This window comes from Carcharodon carcharias, chromosome 15, assembly GCF_017639515.1.
Source record: "Carcharodon carcharias isolate sCarCar2 chromosome 15, sCarCar2.pri, whole genome shotgun sequence".
Lineage (NCBI taxonomy): Eukaryota > Metazoa > Chordata > Chondrichthyes > Lamniformes > Lamnidae > Carcharodon > Carcharodon carcharias.
This window is the reverse complement of record NC_054481.1, coordinates 9,218,948-9,237,284: the sequence shown is the minus strand read 5'-3', so window position 1 is coordinate 9,237,284 and position 18,337 is coordinate 9,218,948. Positions and strand designations below refer to the sequence as shown.

At 44.0% G+C, this 18,337-nt stretch overlaps 1 protein-coding gene across 1 annotated transcript in view; it reads right to left on the bottom strand.

Moving 5' to 3' along the window:
- Positions 1 to 16,060, bottom strand: part of mrtfba (myocardin related transcription factor Ba) — a 283,562-nt gene extending 267,502 nt beyond the window's left edge. Inside the window, exon 1 of the mRNA XM_041206102.1 lies at positions 15,953 to 16,060. The gene's annotated coding sequence lies outside the window, so the exon portion shown is untranslated. The remainder of the gene's footprint in view (positions 1 to 15,952) is intronic.
- Positions 16,061 to 18,337: the final 2,277 nt, after the last annotated feature.

Below are 18,337 nucleotides of genomic sequence, written 5' to 3'. Positions count from 1 at the left end.
TGATTTATGCAACCAAAAAAAAACGTAACCAGGGTAGACCATGCCTCCAAACTAATTAAATGGCTGGTCTGAAATTTCAAGCAATTGCACGCTTCCTGAGCCCGGCGGGCACTCAGAGCATGGCCATTTCCCTGTCTGTCTCTCCTGCTTTCTCTCTCCCCCCAGCCATTTCTTTCCATGTTTCATCTTTTAATAAATTTCTAAAAGGACACACCAACGAGGTGTGTCATTTTAATTGGGGGTTGCGGTGAGAATGGGCAGATGGAGTAGGTTCCATTTTCCACTTGCTCTTTCTAGCCTTGTCCGAGAGGTTTGGGGTGAGCTGTGGATGGAGGGGATTGTTAAAAATGTTAACTTGAAACTGCCGGCGCTGTAATATTTACAATTCCAGGGCCAGTGATGACTGTGCATGCGCCTGCTGCACAATGGCCCCTATAAAGATGGCAACTGTGCATACAATTGCGCATGAGCAGTATTGGCAGCAAACACAGCCTTATTAATGACAGCACATTTTCAAATCAGTTAAAAACTGCACATCTTCCTACTAAAAAGGTCCGTGATTGAGTGGCGGGGGCAGGGGATATTAGCTGACAAAAAGATTTCATGATGCAAAAGCCAAAGTGAGTGAGAATGGGCAAAGTCATAAAGGCTATGCCTAGATAAGGCATGAATGTCTATATAGCAGCCATATCAATGCAAAATGAAGGACAAAGAACCAAGCCAGCAATAAAAAATAACAAAATACACACAGAACAAAATGGAGGTACAGGTTATGATCTAAAGTTGTTGAACTCAATATTGAGTCCAGAAGGCTTTAGAGTGCTAAGATGAAAGATGAGGTAGCGTTCCTTGAGCTGGTGTTGATTGTCATTGGAACACTGCACAGGTGATGGACAGAAAGGTCAGAGTGACAGCAAAGTGGAGAATTAAAATTACAAGCAACTGGAACCTTGGGGTTGCGCTTGCAGACTGAACTGAGGTGTTCTGCAAAGCAGGTACCCAGTCTACGTTTGGTCTCCCCAACGTAGAGGAGACCACAACAAAAATAAAAATACCTGGGAAAACTCAGCAGGTCTGACAGCATCTGCAGAGAGGAACACAGTTAACGTTTCGAGTCCGTATGACTCTTCAACAGAACCATGTCGCGAGAGGTGAATACAGTATACTAAATTGAAACGAGCATAAATAAATCGCTGCCAAGTGTTTTGGGCCTTGCATGGTGAGAAGCGAGTTGGTGAAAAGACAGGTGTTTCATCTCCTGTGCTTGCACAGAAAGGTGCTGTAGGGGAGGGATGGGGTCTTAGGGGCAACTGAGGAGTGGACCAGAGTGTCGCTAAGGGAACAGTCCCTTCGGAATGCTGCAAGGGGAGCACAGTGGATGACGTGTTCTGTTTGGTGGTGGTATCACGAAGGAGCTGGCAAAAAAATGGCAGAGGATGATCCGTTGAATACAGAGGCTGGTGGGGTGAAAGGTGAGAACAAAGGGAACCCTATCATGGTACTGGGGGAGAGGGGAAGGAGTGAGAGCAGAAGTGCGCAAAATAGAACAGACATGGTGGATGGCCCTATCAACCATGTTGGGTGGGAACCCTCTGTTGAGGAGAAAGGGAAACATATCGAAAGCGCTGGTGTGGATGGTTACATCATCAGAACAGATGCGACAGTGATGGGGAAACTGGGCGAACATAATGGAGTCCTTACCGGAAGCAGGGTGCAAGGAAGTGCAGCTGAGGTAACTGTGGGAGTCCATGGGTTTGTACTGAATATTAGTTGATAGTCCATTTCCAGAAATGGAGACAGAGAAGTCAAGAATGGGACAGGAAGAGTCAGAGATGGGCCAGGTGAAGGCAAGAGAAGGGTAGAAATTGGAAACAAAGTCAAAGAATTTTGCCAGTTCATGGCGGGAGCAGCAGGTAGCACCAAGTAGTCATCTATGTACCGGGAAAAGATGAGGGAGGGGGCCCAAGTAGGACTGAATAATGAATGTTCCACATATCCCACAGAAAGGCAGACATATCTAGGATATATGTGGATTCCCATAGCAAGACTTTTTATTTGGAGGAAAAGCAAACTTTGAAGCTCTGAAGTTATATGGGAAGCTGACAGGATGACCACTGGAGAAAATGAGAATGGGGATAGGGTCAAGCTCTAATACAGGCTTTCAAAATGCTGTAGAACTGGACAAAATATCTGGCTTTGAATGAGCAGGGAGATTCAATTATCAAAATGCACCATTTGTTGTGATTCTAAGCCGCACACATTAAGCAAATCATGTCTGAGAACCAGTAGGTGTTGAGCAAACTGATCAGAGCTAAGGCAGGAGTATAGATGTTACAATTGGTTTCAGTGCTCCAGAAAGTGGAAGGAGAAAAATAGCCATGCCTCCAGCTCCTGATTTTAGGCCAGTGACATCTAATGGGAAAAAAATGGACCTACACAACACCTGGGGCGGGACTGGGGTTAAATCTGGCTTTAATATTGACTTTACCATCTTCATTTATCATCATTGTTCCAATTTAGCCTCAGGTATCAGATGCTAGGGCGGCAAGAGCATAGAATGTACTCTGGATGGGGGGACTTCAATGTCCATCACCAAGAATGGCTTAGTAGCATGCTACTAATGGAGCTGGCAGAGTCCTGAAGGACATATCTGCTAGACTGGGCCTGCAGCAAGTGGTGAGCGAACCAAGGTGGAAAATCTTACTTGACCTCGCCCTCAATCTACCTGTCGTGGATGCATTTGTCCACGGCTAATTGGTAGGAATGACCAATGCAAAGTTCGTGTGGAGTTAAGACACATTTTCACCTTGAGGATAAACATGTGTGGCACTATCAATGTGCTAAATGGGATAGATTCAGAAGAGCTCAAAACTGAGCACCCATGAGACCGTGGGCCTTCAGCAGCAGCAGGATTGTATTCGACCACAATCTGTAATCTCGTGGTCTGGCATATCCCTCACTCCAATATTACCATAAAGCCAGGGGAATCAATCCCGGTTGAATGAAGAATGCAGGACAGCATGCCAGGAACAGCACCAGGCATACCTGAAAATGAAGCTACACCACAGGACTACTTGCAACAGAAACAGCACATAATGGGGGAACAAAGTGAGCCTACAAAGTAATGCATAAGGTCAAAGCTCTACAATCCTGCCAGATCCAGTCTTGAATGGTGGTGAACAATCAAACAACTAACTCGAGGAAGAAGCTCCACAAATATCCCCATCCTCAAAAACGGCAGAGCCCAGAACCTCAGTGCAAAATATAAGGCTGAAGCATCTGCAACCATCTTCAGCCAGAAGTACCCAGTGCATGATCAATCTCAGCCTCCTCCTGAGCTCCCCAGCATTATAGCTGTCAGTCCTCAGCCAATTTGATTCATTGCACATATCATCAAGAAATGGTTGAAGGCACTGGATTCTGCAAAGGCTATGGGCCCTGACAACACCCCAGCTGTAGTACTTAAGTCTTGTGCTCCAGAACTAGTTGGGCCAATAGCCAAGCTGTTCCAGTACAACTACAACACTGGCATCTACCCGACAATGTGGAAAATTTTTCAGGTACATCCTGTCCACAAAAAGCAGGGCAAATCCAATCTGGCCAATTACCACCCCATCAGTCTACTCTCACCAATCAATAAAACGATGGAAACGGTTGTCAACAGTACTACCAAGCAGCACTTGCTCAGCAACAACCTGCTCATCAATGCTCAATCTGGGTTCCACCAAGGTCACTCAGCTCCAGCCTTAGTCCAAACATGGGAAACAGCGATGGACCCCAGAGGTGAGGTGAGAGCGACATCAAGGCAGCATTTGACTGAGTGTGGCATCTAGGAGCCCTGGCAAAATTATGTCAATGAAATCAGCGGGAAAACTCTCCATTTGTTAGTGTCATACCTAGCACAAACAAAGATGGCTGTGGTTGTTGGGGGTCAATTATCTTAATTCCTAGGACATCACTGCTGGAGCTCCTCAGGATAGTGTCCTAGGACCAACCATCTTCATCTGCTTCACCAATGATGTTCCCTCCACCATAAGGTCAGAAGTGGGGATGTTCGCTGCTGATTGCAACATTCTGATCAGAAACTTAACTGGACTAGCCACATAAATATTGTGGCAACAAGAGCAGGTCAGAAGCTGAAAATTCTGTGGCAAGTAACTCATTTCCTGACTCCCCAAAGCCTGCCCACTATCTAGTGTCGAAGTCTGCACTCGATTTGCCTGGATGAGTGCCGCTCCAAAAACACTGAAAAAGCTTGATACCAACCAAGACAAAGCAGCCCATTTGATTGGCATCTGATCCATCACCTTAAACATTCACAGCCTCCACCACTGACGCACAGTGGCAGCAGTGTACACCATCTTCAAGACGCACTGCAGCAGGTCACCATGGCTCCTTCAACAGTACCTTCCAAACCCGTGTCCTGGAAGGACAAGAGCAGCAGATACATGGGAGCACCACCACCTGCGAGTTCCTCTCCAAGCCGCTCACCATCCTGATTTGGAACTATAATCGCTGTTCCTTCAAGTCGTTGGGTGAAAAACCTGGAACCACGTAGGCTGCAGCAGTTCAAGGCAGTGGCCTACCATCACCCTCTCAAGGGCAATTAGGGATGAGTAACAAGTGTTGGTCTAGCCAGCGACTTTCACACCAAGTTAAAAAATAATTTAGCATGGGTGTACCAGTGCTTCTGAGATAGGGAAAGATTAATGAGCTTGCTTTAGGGATGACGATCCCCTGTTGGTGCACAACTGACAGGGTGGTCTGCACACCTTATGTCTATCTGCCTTTTCAGCTTTTGGCTGATTTTCCAAGTTACCTGCTCCCGGTGCTACTCTGCTCTAACAAATCAGATGTCTCCCGAGTCTCAGATATCTTTAATTTTTCTAATTTCTCTCATTATTATTTCTTTTGTCTTCCACCATCAACAGTTCTGTCATTTAATCATCTCCTGTCCTCTACTTTTTCCCTAGCACTGTTCCTCTTATAAGCTGCCCATCTATAACCAGCTTCCCATTCTGACAAAGAGTTGGCTCTTCTGATGCCACCTTCTATAAGTGGTGCGTCCGATACATCTTCCTTTAACCCTGAGGTTCCCCCCGCCCAACCCGCTGAGCTTGACAGAGCCCTTGACAGTGTCAGTTCCATTTCCCGCACTTCACTCTTACCCCTTCCCCTCCCTCTCATATCCTCACCTTCCAATCCATCAGGCTCCACATCCAATAGATCATCCTTCAGCAGTTCTGGTACCTCCAGCAATATGCCACTGCCAAACGTATCATCCCTTCTTTCAGCATCCCAAAAGGTTCATTCCTTCCACAATTCCCTGGTCTGCTCTTCAATCACCCCTAACACTCCCTACTCCTCCCACTGCATCTTCCCATGCAAGTGCAGGAGATACAACAACTGCCCTTTTACCTCCTGTCTGGGAAGAGTGTCCTGTAGTCAGTATCGCGGAGAAGCAGTCTGGGAAGGGTGTCCTGCAGTCAGCATCGCGGTGAAGCAGTCTGGGAAGGGTGTCCTTCAGTCAGCATCATGGTGAAGCAGTCTGGGAAGAGTGTCCTGCAGTCAGTTCTTGTTGAAAATAACAAGAGTCATCTCCTTGTGGATTGTGCCTTTGCAAAGAAGGTCTGGAGAGAGATGCAGTGGTTTCTGTCGAGGTTCATCCCGAGCAGTTCTGTGACACAGGACTCTGTGCTCTACGGACTGTTCCCAGGGACATGCACCAAGACAAACATCAACTACAGCTGGAGGATCATCAGCTCGGTGAAAGATGCTCTATGGTCTGCCCGAAACTTGTTGGTCTTCCAGTGCAAAGGGTTGTCCCCGACTGAGTGTTGCAGACTGGCACATTCCAAGGTCCAGGACTACGTGCTGAGGGACGCACTAAAGCTTGGGGCAGCCGCCGCAAAGGCGCAATGGAGAAAGATCGCTGTCTAAGACCTTTCTTCCACAGTGCACCGAGGGGCTGGGAATTGTATAGACCCCTCGGGCTGGACGGCTCACAATGAACGTTAGTTCTGTTGAAGAGTCATACGGACTCGAAACATTAACTGTGCTCCTCTCCACAGATGCTGCCAGAGCTGCTGAGTTTTTCCAGGTATTTTTGTCTTTGTTTCACAATGAAAGTATGCATTGAATACTAATTGCACTATAATTGTACTGAAGCACCCCAGAGTGTAACATGTTGTATGTTGATAACTCCAATATCATTGCACTGTCTGACTGTCTGTAATGACCATATTGAAATGATTGTAATATTCATTGATTGTATTGAAGCACTTCATGATCCATGTGTAAAAGTTGAATCTGATTGCACTTTTTGTGATGGTGATTTAGAAATGTTCTGTAATGTTCTTCCAGATATTTTATGAATAAAGCATGTTTCTCAAAAAAAATACAAGAATGACAACACAAGACAGTGCGAGAGAGCAGCAGAGAGATCAGAACCAGCGCGAGTGTGGGGAAGCTTCAAAAAGTGACATCAGCACAAAGGTGAGAGCTGATTGGCGAGTAGTGGGTAAGTGTTTTTCTCCAGTTTAAAACAGATTAAGCTAAGGAAAGGTAAGGGTTCTAGTCTTTATTTAAAGTACATAAATAATTTAACTTTTTTTTTTAAAACTGTATTTACTGTGGTCACCCCACAACTTATGGAAGTGCACACAGAGAGGGAATAGGTGACCATCAGTCAGAAGAAAGGTGTCAGGCAGGTAGCCAGGAAATCCCCAGGGTGCATCTCGCTTGAGAACCGTTTTTCTGTGTTGGAAAACAGTGAGAGTGACGGTTCCTTTGAGCAGTGCAGCCACGCTCATGGCACTGCGAGTGGCTAATCTGCATTTGGGGGGGGGTGTAGGAAAAAGAGGGGAACAGCAATAGTGGTAGGAGACTCAATAGTAAGGGGAACAGACAGGCATTCCTGCAGCCGTAGATGTGACTCCAGGATGGTATGTTGCCTCCCTGGTGCCAGGGCCAAGGGTGTCACTGAATGGCTGCAGGGCATTCTAAAGGGGGAGGACAAACAGACAGAGATCGTGGTGCATATTGGTACCTTCGACATAGGTAGAAAGAGGGGTGAGGTCCTGCAAGCAGAGTTTAGGAAGCTAGGAAACAGATTAAAAAAACAGGACCTCAATGGTAGTAATCTCTGGAATACTTCCAATGCCAGTGAGTATAGAATTAGGTTAGTCCAGATGAAAGCGTGGCTGGAGAGATGGTGCAGGAGGGAGGGCTTTAGATTTCTGGGACATTGGGATCATTTCTGGAGGCGGTGGGACCTGTACAAGGCAGACGGGTTGCACCTGAACTGGAATGGGACCAACATCCTCGCGGGGGGATTTGCTAGTGCTGTTGGGGAGGGTTTAAACTAACTTGGCAGGGGGGTGGGATTCTGAGAGGAGGTTCAGCAGGGGAAGATGCACAGCCAAAATTAGAAGAGAAAGCAAGTGAGTCTGGAAGGCATAGAAAATAAAGGCCAGTTAAGGCAAAGGGAGTTTGGGAAAGTTGGATGGTACTTATTTTAAAGCAAGGAGTCTGACGAATAAGGCAGATGAGTTGAGGGCACAAATTAACACATGGAAGTATGATGTCAGTGCTGTCACAGAGATGATGACATGACTGCAACTGTCTTGAGTGGGAGATCTGAAACAGACACCATTATCATCCAAACCGAGGTCAAGCAAGGATAGACCCTGGCTATTTGCATTCTACCTGACAACAGCTATTCAGCTCAAAGGTCAACTGCCCTCTGATTTCAGCATTTATTACAGTCCAGATGAAAAGCTCTTTCACCTCAGTCACCCCCGTGCCAAAACTAAACTGACCACCATAGATATACATGATCTAAAGTTTGCAGATGACTGCAGTGTCTATGCCCACCCCGCACCAGATTTGGAAGCCACTTCCAATTTCTTCAATTCTGCATACAAGAAACTCAGCCTGTCCATGAATGTTGCCAAAACATAACTCATATCAACAGTCAGCCAAATATTCCATCTCTCATATATGTTGAAGGAGCGACTCTGGAATATGTTGAGCGATTTCCATTTCTTGGCAGCCAATTTTCTCAAAAAGGCCACCATTGTTGAGGAGATCCAACACCAAATCAGCTGCATCAGCTCAGCCTTCCACAAACTACAGCAACGTGTTTGACATCAAAGATCTCCAGAAGTCAACAAAAGTCCTAGTGTACAGAGCCACATTCCTGCACTGCGGTGAGACCTGACTGTGTATCAGTGACACATTAGAGTGCTGGAGAAATTCCAACAACAGTGCCTCCACCACATCCTCTGGATTCAATGGGAGAACCATTGAACAAACTCTAGTGTCCTTCTTGAAGCACTCAGGCAAAACTCCTGCAAAATCAACTTCAATGGACAGGACTGTGTCCAGGTGGCCAAAAAGCATCTCCCTCACTAAGTCATGTTTTATCAACTTTCAAATAGCCAAGAGAGGACAAAGAAAATGCTTCAAAGGTACTCTGAAGCTCTCTATGAAGCAGGGCAGCATTGACATTAATGACTGGGATCAGCTTGTTACCAATCGTTCAAAATGGCGACAACTTGTCCATCATGCTGCATCACGCTTTGGGTCAAAGCGTCTTAATGATGAGGCAGAGTGGTAGCAGAGGAAGAAAGAAAAGGAAACAAATCCTCCACTACTTTGCAGGACATCCTGTCCCATGTGCCCAAAGAGCTTTGGGATGAGAATCAGCCTGTTCTGTCACATGAAGACCCTGAATAGATGTCATTCTCAAATCAAGGGGTAGCAACAAGGGGAATTCTCCCAATGTTTTATGTATCAAAGTGAACTTGAATTCTCTTGTCAGTGCATCGTGTGCAAGTGTCACCTCTCAACTTTTAAATATTGCTACCTTCTGCAACCTATAAGGAGAACCAACTTGCATTTATATAGCACTTCTACAACCTCAGGTTGGTCCACAGCCAATTAATTGCTTATGAAATGTAGTCACTGTTGTAATGAAGGAAAACGTGTCAGCCAAATTGTGTACAGCAAGCACATAACCTGGTACTAAATATAAAGGCAAGATTTTTTCTAAATTTGTACAGTTCATTGCCATTTCTATTCTAATATAAAAATTTTGGTAAAATATTTAATTTACTGAATACATAACCATAACATATGTTAAACATATTAGTTCAAGTCATGGAATTACAGATATTGTAAAGAGCAGTATTAAAATCAATACCTGCCTTTACTAACTTGATTAGATTAACATGTTGAATTAGGCACCGATGTGGAGACTATAAAGGCCAACACTCATATTAAGATCAGAGTTTTCAATGTCTGCACTTTCAGGGATTCCAATAAAACACTTCTGTTGCAATCTGCCTGACTGTCGAGCACTGTTAAAATGAGGGTCTGCACTATCATTCAGTAGAGTTCAAAGAAACACAATACTGAAAATTGCAGGACTGTGCTATAATTAGAACCTATCATTCACTATTTATCTTATTCCTGCAAATGTGTATGCCAACATTCTCCCATTACACCTCCCGAGAATGACAACTCAAGCTGGCGTATGGTTCCACAAGTGGTGGCAGTACCTTGCCAAACAGTGATCTTTGATATGAAAGCCTGAACAATGAAAATTGATAAGGCTATTCGCCTAATCCAATTCTGTCCTCAGCCTACTTTTACACATCCTATTTATTATGTTAATTGTGGCATTAAAAGCAGGATCTCCCATTTTTCAAGTTTAAATGTATATACAATAGACAGTTGGTTTGGATTTGAAGGTAGGATTTACCTCCAAGTCACTGATGCAAAATTCTTTTTAACCCCACAGCTGTACATTCTGAATTGAAGGTACAACTTACCAGCAGACTAATGCCATTTTCCTCCAAGTTCACTGCCACCAATGCCAACCCTAATTTAAACACTGGGTAAATGAGGTAGTGCTGCAATTTGTTGAACTCACCTAGGCTGCTGATGGTTTTCACTAAAATGCTTGAAATATAAAGATTTCTACTGGAGGCTGGTGGGGAATCCATCAGTGTAAGGCAGCACTGTTTGTTCTTATATTCTCCAGTAGTGTACAACTCTTTTTCCATCTTATGGCACTCAGTGTGATGTGTACACCATTTTGTGCAGTGATTGTTCCTCAGTATTCTGGATTACAGTGAATATTCTGGATTACAGTGAAATCTGATTAGATTGCACCATTGAAAGAGCATAAAATTGCCATCTATCTCATCAGCTTATCTCTTATCGTACCAAGTGTCGGAGATCACTTTTAAAATGTTCGAATCCTCAAAAATTGAGAGATATGTAATTGCTACAGTTAAATAACAGACATATATACAATGATCGAACCTATAGATGCTTCCATAATTGGTGGTGAATTTATTCCAAAATGAAGCCCCCTGCGCATTTTCTAAATTCTTTATCTGTAGCTTCTGACAATTTGTTTAAGAATCCAAACCTCCACTAAAATTATCCTAACATCCATGTCATTGGGGGTGTGTGTTTATGTGCCATTAGAGCCATTAACAATTAGGAGCATTGATAATACAAGACAAGGTTTTATTAGGAAATACTGGCATGGTCATATAGAAGGTTCAGTTTATTTATTTTATGGTGTGTCTGCCACGGCTCAGTGGCAGCATCTCCTGAGCCAAAAGGTTGTGCGCCAAGTCTTACACCAAAGACCTGAGCACATAAACCAGACTAACACCCCTGCGCAGTACCAAGGGACTGTCAGAGGTACAGTCCTATGGATGAGACTTTAAACTGAGATGCAACTGCCCTCTCAAGTGGACATAAATGATCCCACGTGTTTTGAAAAACAGGAGAGTTCTCTCAGGTGTCCTCACCAACATCAGGAAAACATTATCTGGCCATTATCACATTGCTGCTCATAAGACTTTGCTGTGCCCAAATTGGCTGCCACATTTCCTACATTACAATAATTACTAACATTTAAATGTGTTACATTGACTGTAAAGCGCTTTGGGGTGCGCAGAGGTTGTGAAAGGTTGTAAATGCAAGCTTTTCTTTTATTTTTTTTCAGTGTAAACTTAATTTTATGGGGGCCAGTTGGCTAGACGGCTAGCATGTGGAGTTCAGGATAATGCCAACAGCTCGGGTTTGATTCCCGTTCTGGCCGAGATAGACTTGGGATTTGCCTCCTCACTCTGCCTGAGAGTGAAGGCAATGGCAAACCTCCACTGACAAAAAACTGACAGGAAAATGGTTCAGGATGAAGCATCAGCAGACAATAAGCCAAGGGCCTGCCTTCAGGCAGACCACCTGAATGAATGGCTGACACCCATGATAAAATCTTCACTATATCTAGTTACTTACAGAGCAAATGCTGAAAATTTGAGGAAGACAAACGATTACAAGCCTAAAACTAAGTCAACAGTATGATTCTATTGTTTTATTATTAATGCTTGCATTTTATTTGAGCCTCCATGATTGCTGGCAGGTCTAGAATCTTTCTTTGCTCCTTACCTCAACATCCACCCCACCCCCCAACCAATCACCCAAAAATGTCTACAACAATCCTACAAATTAAGGCAAGTTAACCAACATTTTCATTAATTTGAAATTTCCAAGTAATTCATGAAAATTGTATTGAAGCAATCACTACCCATATAAGGAAGAATAATCAGGGGCAGCCAAAGGTAATTACTATTTTATCAGTTGCTACAATTCAGAATCTTATTTAAAAAAATCACTTTAGAGAATTTACACAGCTCAATTACATCAACGTATCAATCATGTAAAAAACATGAATGCATTTGGAAACCTTACCTACTAGCTGCAACTAAACTATAATGACATATAAGAAGCTACAGAAAAAGTATTTGCCAAATTGCCTTGTTTCTTTACACAATGGTAAACTCAAATATTAAATTTTAGGAAGTCTTTAGAATATTTCTGAATAGGAGGTGTCTTGACCATTCAATTAAATAAAGGACAGTTACAAATGATAGTCCTGCATCTAATGAAAACAAAAACTACCTCAAGTCACCAGCTCTGCGCATCAGATAAGTAAACCAGTTTGAAACTCTGTGGAGTCTTTTCAACACCTCCCATCTACATGATTTCAGGAAGGAAATTAAATCTTTGAGTCCACGCTAATGACATTGGTATGACATTGCAGATTCCACAAAGATTCATTTCCTGGAGGTGTCAAGTGTATACAAATCTCAAAAATTTCAAAAAGTATGCCTGAACTCGATAGACCTGGCCCCTACCAATCTCAGAGCTAGAAAGGCAATATTGATAACTGAAACGTCATTTGGTCCCACAGAAAACAGGTCCCAGCCTCTGTTTGAGAAAGGTGCCAAAAGCAGATTCCTGGACTAAGCCACTGAAAACTTGATTTTGGTTCAATAAAATAGGCATCAAGCAAAATGCCAGACATCCACTTTTAGACCATAAGACAATAGGAGCAGAAATTAGGCCATTCGGCCCATCGAGTCTGCTCCATCATTCAATCATGTTTTTGTTTTGCTAATAACTGCACCATCTGGATGCAATAAGCAGTACATTGCATAACCTCCTCCACTGCCACTTTATATATAGGCATGAAAAATAAACCTAATTCAAATTAGGGATAAAGTTATAGCCTCTAAATAAATTCAAAAACTTCTTTATATCAGGAATCAAAATTCCTCTTTAGAAACAAACAAAATATGTAGGAGCAAATAAGAACATTTTTATGCTTATTATGCATTTTATACATTGTCTGAAATCGATGTCACAAAAGACATTCATGAGGAATTAAGATTGGTAATTGTTATGTGAGCTGATAAAATTGTGGTTGCTTATCTTTGCATCTATTTGAGTAACATGCAAACCTAGCAAAAGTCAACTGGAATTACATTACAACAGTGACTATACTTCAAAAGTACTTAATTAGCTGTAAAACACTTTAAAACATCCTGAGATAATGAAAGGCGCTATATCAACTACCATCACTGAAGCCCCACTATCAACATCCTGGGGATTACCATTGACCAGAAACTGAACTGGGCTTAGCCATATAAATACTGTGGCTACAAGAGCAGGTCAGAGGCTGGGAACTTGGCAGCAAGTAACTCATCTCCTGACTCCCCAAAGCCTGTCCTACATCTACAGGGCACAAGTCAGGAGTATAATGGAACAATCTCCACTTGCCTGGATGAGTGCAGCTCCAACAACATTCAAGAAGCTGGACACCATCCAGAACAAAGCAGCCCCGCTTGATTGGCACCCCATTCACACCTTCAACATTCACTCCCTCCATCACCGATGCATGTCAGCAGTGTGTACCATCTACAAGATGCACTGCAGCAACTTACCAAAACTCCCTTGACAGCAACTTCTAAACCGGCGACCTCTAGCACACATAAGGACAAGGGCAGCAGATGCATAGGAACACCACTATCTGCAAGTCCCCCTCCAAGTCACACCCCATTGCTTCACTGACGTTGGATCAAAATCCTGGAACTTCCTCCTTAACAGCACTGTGGATGCACCTACACCACATGGATTGCAGCAGTTCAAGGAGGTAGCTCATCACCACCTTCTCAAGGGCAATTAGGAATGGGCAATAAAAATGCTGCAGTAGCCATTGATGCCCATGTCCCGTGAAAGAACTAAATAAGTAAATAAAACGTGAGTCTTTCTTTCTTAATCAATTTCTAGTTCTTCTAGCAGGATGAGTCATAGTTTTCAAAATATTAATTTCATTAACTGGTGTTATTCTCCCCCATGAGTATTCCTCACACTGTTTCAAGATGGGAAACAACCAGAATTTTAAATTCTATTCAATGCCAAACAACATTGTAGAAGCAAATTAATTACCAGTCCCTCAAATGCAGGAATGATATATTCATGACCAGCTTACAGGACTAGCTTGACAGTAAAAAAAACACGTAATTTATAAGTGCTATTCGCTATATCCATGATGCTGTCCCAGGAGTGGAAAAATGCCAATGGGGCCTCTTAGGACTGTGACATTTTGTTTATTCCAGCGGTTCTGGACCTTCTCTTGTGGATTAGAATTGTCTTCTTGACATGGTCCTTACAGGTTTATACTGCATACATTGCTACGTCTAGTGGTAACCACAATTTTAAATAAAACAATCAGTTTCTGGCCCATCTGTAATCAAGTACATGACAATCAAGAGAAGCCTGAAGGCAATAACAATAGTAGAAAATGTCCACTTCACATGTGGTTGGGTGAAATCTTAAATGTTCTGGACTCTAAGGAACAGTTCAACTCATGAAATAAAGCAGACAATAAGATAATGAGAACTAATGAGATGGGTACTTCTCGCCACAGCAATATTTTGCTATAACAACTGAACTTATAAATTATTCTACACCCTTTGATACATGTATGTTCTCTTTAAGTACTGTTATGCAATTTGTTAACTCTTTGAACCATAAATAGACCTCATGACCCCATTCTAAGTTAGTTTCTTGTGTTATAGCATAAACACTGGTAAGACATTCTTTGAAACTGGGCAGATCTAGCAGTCATTACAGTGCAGAAGGCCATTCAGTCCATAATGTCTGCACCAGCTCTCTGAATGAGCAATTTACTGAGTGCCATTCTCCCACCTTCTCCTCACAACCCTGCACATTCTTCCTTGTCAGATAACAGTCGAAGTCCCTTTTGAATGCTTCAGTTGAACCTGCCCCCAGCACACTCTCAGGCAGTGCATTCCAGACCTTCACCACTCACTGCATGAAACAGTTTTTCCTTGTGTCACTTTCGCTCCTTTAACCAATTACTCTAAATCAGTGCCCTCTCATTCTCGATCTTTGCATGAGGGGGAACCAGGATACACTCCAACATGAGATTTGAGATTTCTGCTGCCATTTCATTCAGCGCTACAAAAAGAAAAAAAACCCCCACATGATGTGGACGCAAACAGCAATTCCCAATGAGCTGACAAAGCCCCATCAAATAAAACAATGAATTTTCAGCCGCTTGAATCGTACCATCAGCTGACTGGAATCTGCAGAGTGTTTGCTCCATCCAGGGCAGCAGGCACACACTTGCCTCTGAACATTGCTGAGCCTGAGCCAATGTGTGATCAGGCCAGGATCCCCGGTGGCGGGATGGATGCTGAAGTGTTCGGGCGGAGTTCACTGGAGGAAGGGGCTGGAAAGGTGAGGGGAGAGAGTGGGGGGTGGGGGGGGGGGGAGGGGGGAGAAGAAGGGGGGGAGCGGGAGGGGGGAGAAGAAGGGGGGGAGGGGGAGGGGGGAGAAGAAGGGGGGGGGGGGGGGGGAGAAGAAGGGGGGAGGGGGGAGAAGAAGGGGGGAGGGGGGGAGAAGGGGGGAGGGGGGAGGAGAAGGGGGGGAGGGGGGAGGAGAAGGGGGGGAGGGGGGAGGAGAAGGGGGGGAGGGGGGAGGAGAAGGGGGGGAGGAGAAGGGGGGAGGGGGAGGAGAAGGGGGGGAGGAGAAGGGGGGAGGGGGGAGGAGAAGGGGGGAGGGGGGAGGAGAAGGGGGAGGAGAGGGGGGAGGAGAAGGGGGAGGGGGGGAGGAGAAGGGGGAGGGGGGGAGGAGAAGGGGGAGGGGGGAGGAGAAGGGGGAGGGGGGAGGAGAAGGGGGGGAAATCCCCTTGAAAATGATGCCATAGCATCGCACAGGGCCCGGGGGGGGGGGGGGGGGGGTGGTGGGAGAGGTGGAGGTGGGGGGAGCGATTACCCTATCGAGGAGGCTGGGATAAAGGGGGAAATTGGCCCAGAGGGAGCAGCCCCCACCCTGGCAACCGTGAGAACCTCAACACCCCCTCCTCCTCCTCCTCCTCCTCCCCTCCCTCACTCCCCCTCCCCTTTAATGACAGCGTAGCACCATCTATCACCATGGAAACGTTTACTGAAGCACATAATACACAGACAGGGAGGGCAGGAGGGCGCCTCCAGCCCGCAGCCCCGAGGCCCGCGCACCTGCCCCCAGCCGCCCAGCCCGAACCGGCGTCCCCACTCACCTGGGCGCTGAGGTCCCTCAAGGCGCATCGGGAGGCAGCAGCTGTCAGCCCGGCGCTCGCTCCCACAAACCCCCGCGCTCACTATGCAAATGATCGCGCCGCGGCCTGACGTCAGCGCGTCAGAGGCCCTGACGCTGTCGCCGCAAGCGTGTCTGACGCAGGCGCGTAATCACCGCCCCGCCCTGGTCGCCGCCTGCGCGTCGGGACGGGGGCGGGGCGGGGGTTGGGTTTGGGGAGAAAAGCGCACGTGGTGGGTCCCAGGAATGTTGCAATAATATAAAAGCAGAGTTCTAGGATTTGAAGATTTTGTAATTGGAGGCCACTGCTGTGTGCAACCCTGGAGAAATATCATTAGGGACACTAAACAGATTGTTTTTTTTTTCATTTTCTTTGAACATTTCTCTTTAACCAGATATACCAATATTGAAAATGGGAGAAAGATTGGTTTGACAGTGAAGCTTCATCCAGTTGGGCAATGAGCCTTTTTGCTTTCCAATTGGTGTCAGAAGGCAGTGCTCACAAAGATGAATGTGTTGGCTGACTAAAGGCTGGATCATGGGGAAAGTCAGGTGTTAAAACCTCCAGGAATCTATTTAATCATAGTTGTCAACCCTAAGAATACTGCTGGGTGTTGAAATAAAAACAGGAAGTGCTAGAAATACTGGCAGAATCTGTGGACTGAGAAACAGAGCCGGTGCTGAGTCAAATATGAGTTCTTCCGAAGGAGTTATATTTGAATCAAGGCATTAACTCTACCTGCAATATTGCAGCTGTGGAGGAGCGTTACATCCAAGCTACTATTGCACAGCTGCAACCCAAAAAGTTTTAACTGACTTTATATACAACTTTTAAATTTTAAAGGGAACATTGCACTCCAGTACAAATTTTGCAAGACTTTCTGTATTATCAGTAAATTCTAATTATAAAACACATAAATAGTATGTAAATGAGTGAGAATGTAATTAACTCATCTGACAAGGTGATCCATGGACTTTAATACAAAAGGCAGAGTGTAGTAGACTTTTCATTTTCACTCTGTAAATTAAGAAGACCTGCATTTTGCAACACATTAATTATTTGTGTACTGAAATGTTTATAATTGTGTAATATTTTATTATTTTATACTTTATTTTTATTTTAATGATTGTCTATAACTGTTGTGAATTATGAATGCTTGTTTTATATCATCATCACAATTCAGCATCTGCCACCACGATGATTTTTTATTAAACCAATTATCTAATTATCTTGGATTGTGCTGCTAATTCTGATATTTTCCAAACTGTTCAAGATGCATTGTCCAAATTTCAACCTGACCTGTATTTAAACAAGGCATTTTAAAAAATTTGAAATCCAGCCTGTTCACTTCAAAGTAATTTTCTGGATTTGCTTTTTTTCCATTCTATTTATCTTGTATACTTCTATAAAAGTGCCTCTTGGACATCTTCTTTCAAGGCTGACAACCCCAAATTTCTTCAATCACCCTTCATAATCCCAAACACACTGATCAGCCTTACGGTTCTTCTTTGCAGTCTCTCCACTGCAGTAGTGCAGCCTAATGATGTATGACCACACAATGCTAAGGTAATCTGTTCAGTATTGATAAAGGTCAGCAGGATGGATATACACAGGATACCCCTCTAGCATACTTTGAAATGTGTTTATTGATAATGTAAACAGTTAGGAAGCTTGAATCTTACTGAATCTCATAACTTGACATCACTCAACCTTTACCTTATGAAAAAAGTAAAGTTAAACTATTGTGTGAACCAATGGAAATGCTAATTTAAAAAAAACTCAAGCTGTTTATTTCCTCCATTACCTTGCACTCCTGACCTTATCTGAATGACTCATATGCTTTCCCTACTTCATTTCTAGCTCACAGCAGGCTTAGCTTCTGCACACTATCACTTCCTGCTGTTTGTGTTTGGCTAACCCATTTATCTCAAACTTAAGCCCAACCATATTGATCTAAAAATGTAAAAAAATGTTATGCCACCTGCCCTGTACAAAGACCTTACTGCACAAACTATTCGAATGTTATAGCTGGTTATTCTATTGTGCAAATGTTGCAATATGAAGAATGGCGATTGGCAGTCTGGCGCTGTTTTTGGGGTCATACTATCAAAGTGCTATCAAAGTAAGAAAGCTCAGAGTGGAAAATAAGATGGGAAACTTGATGGAGGAAGAAAAATAATATTGACTAAACAAATGCAGCTTTGTTCATAGTCCTAGCTATGAGATTGTGCTTACAATATAAGTATTATCCTGTGTTACATGACATTGAGGTTAACACAATATGTTCATTACTTGTCTCAGCACTAAATGTCCCACCCTTTTCAATGGAATGTTAAATATGTGTTTACAGTTCCTGTGTCACATTTT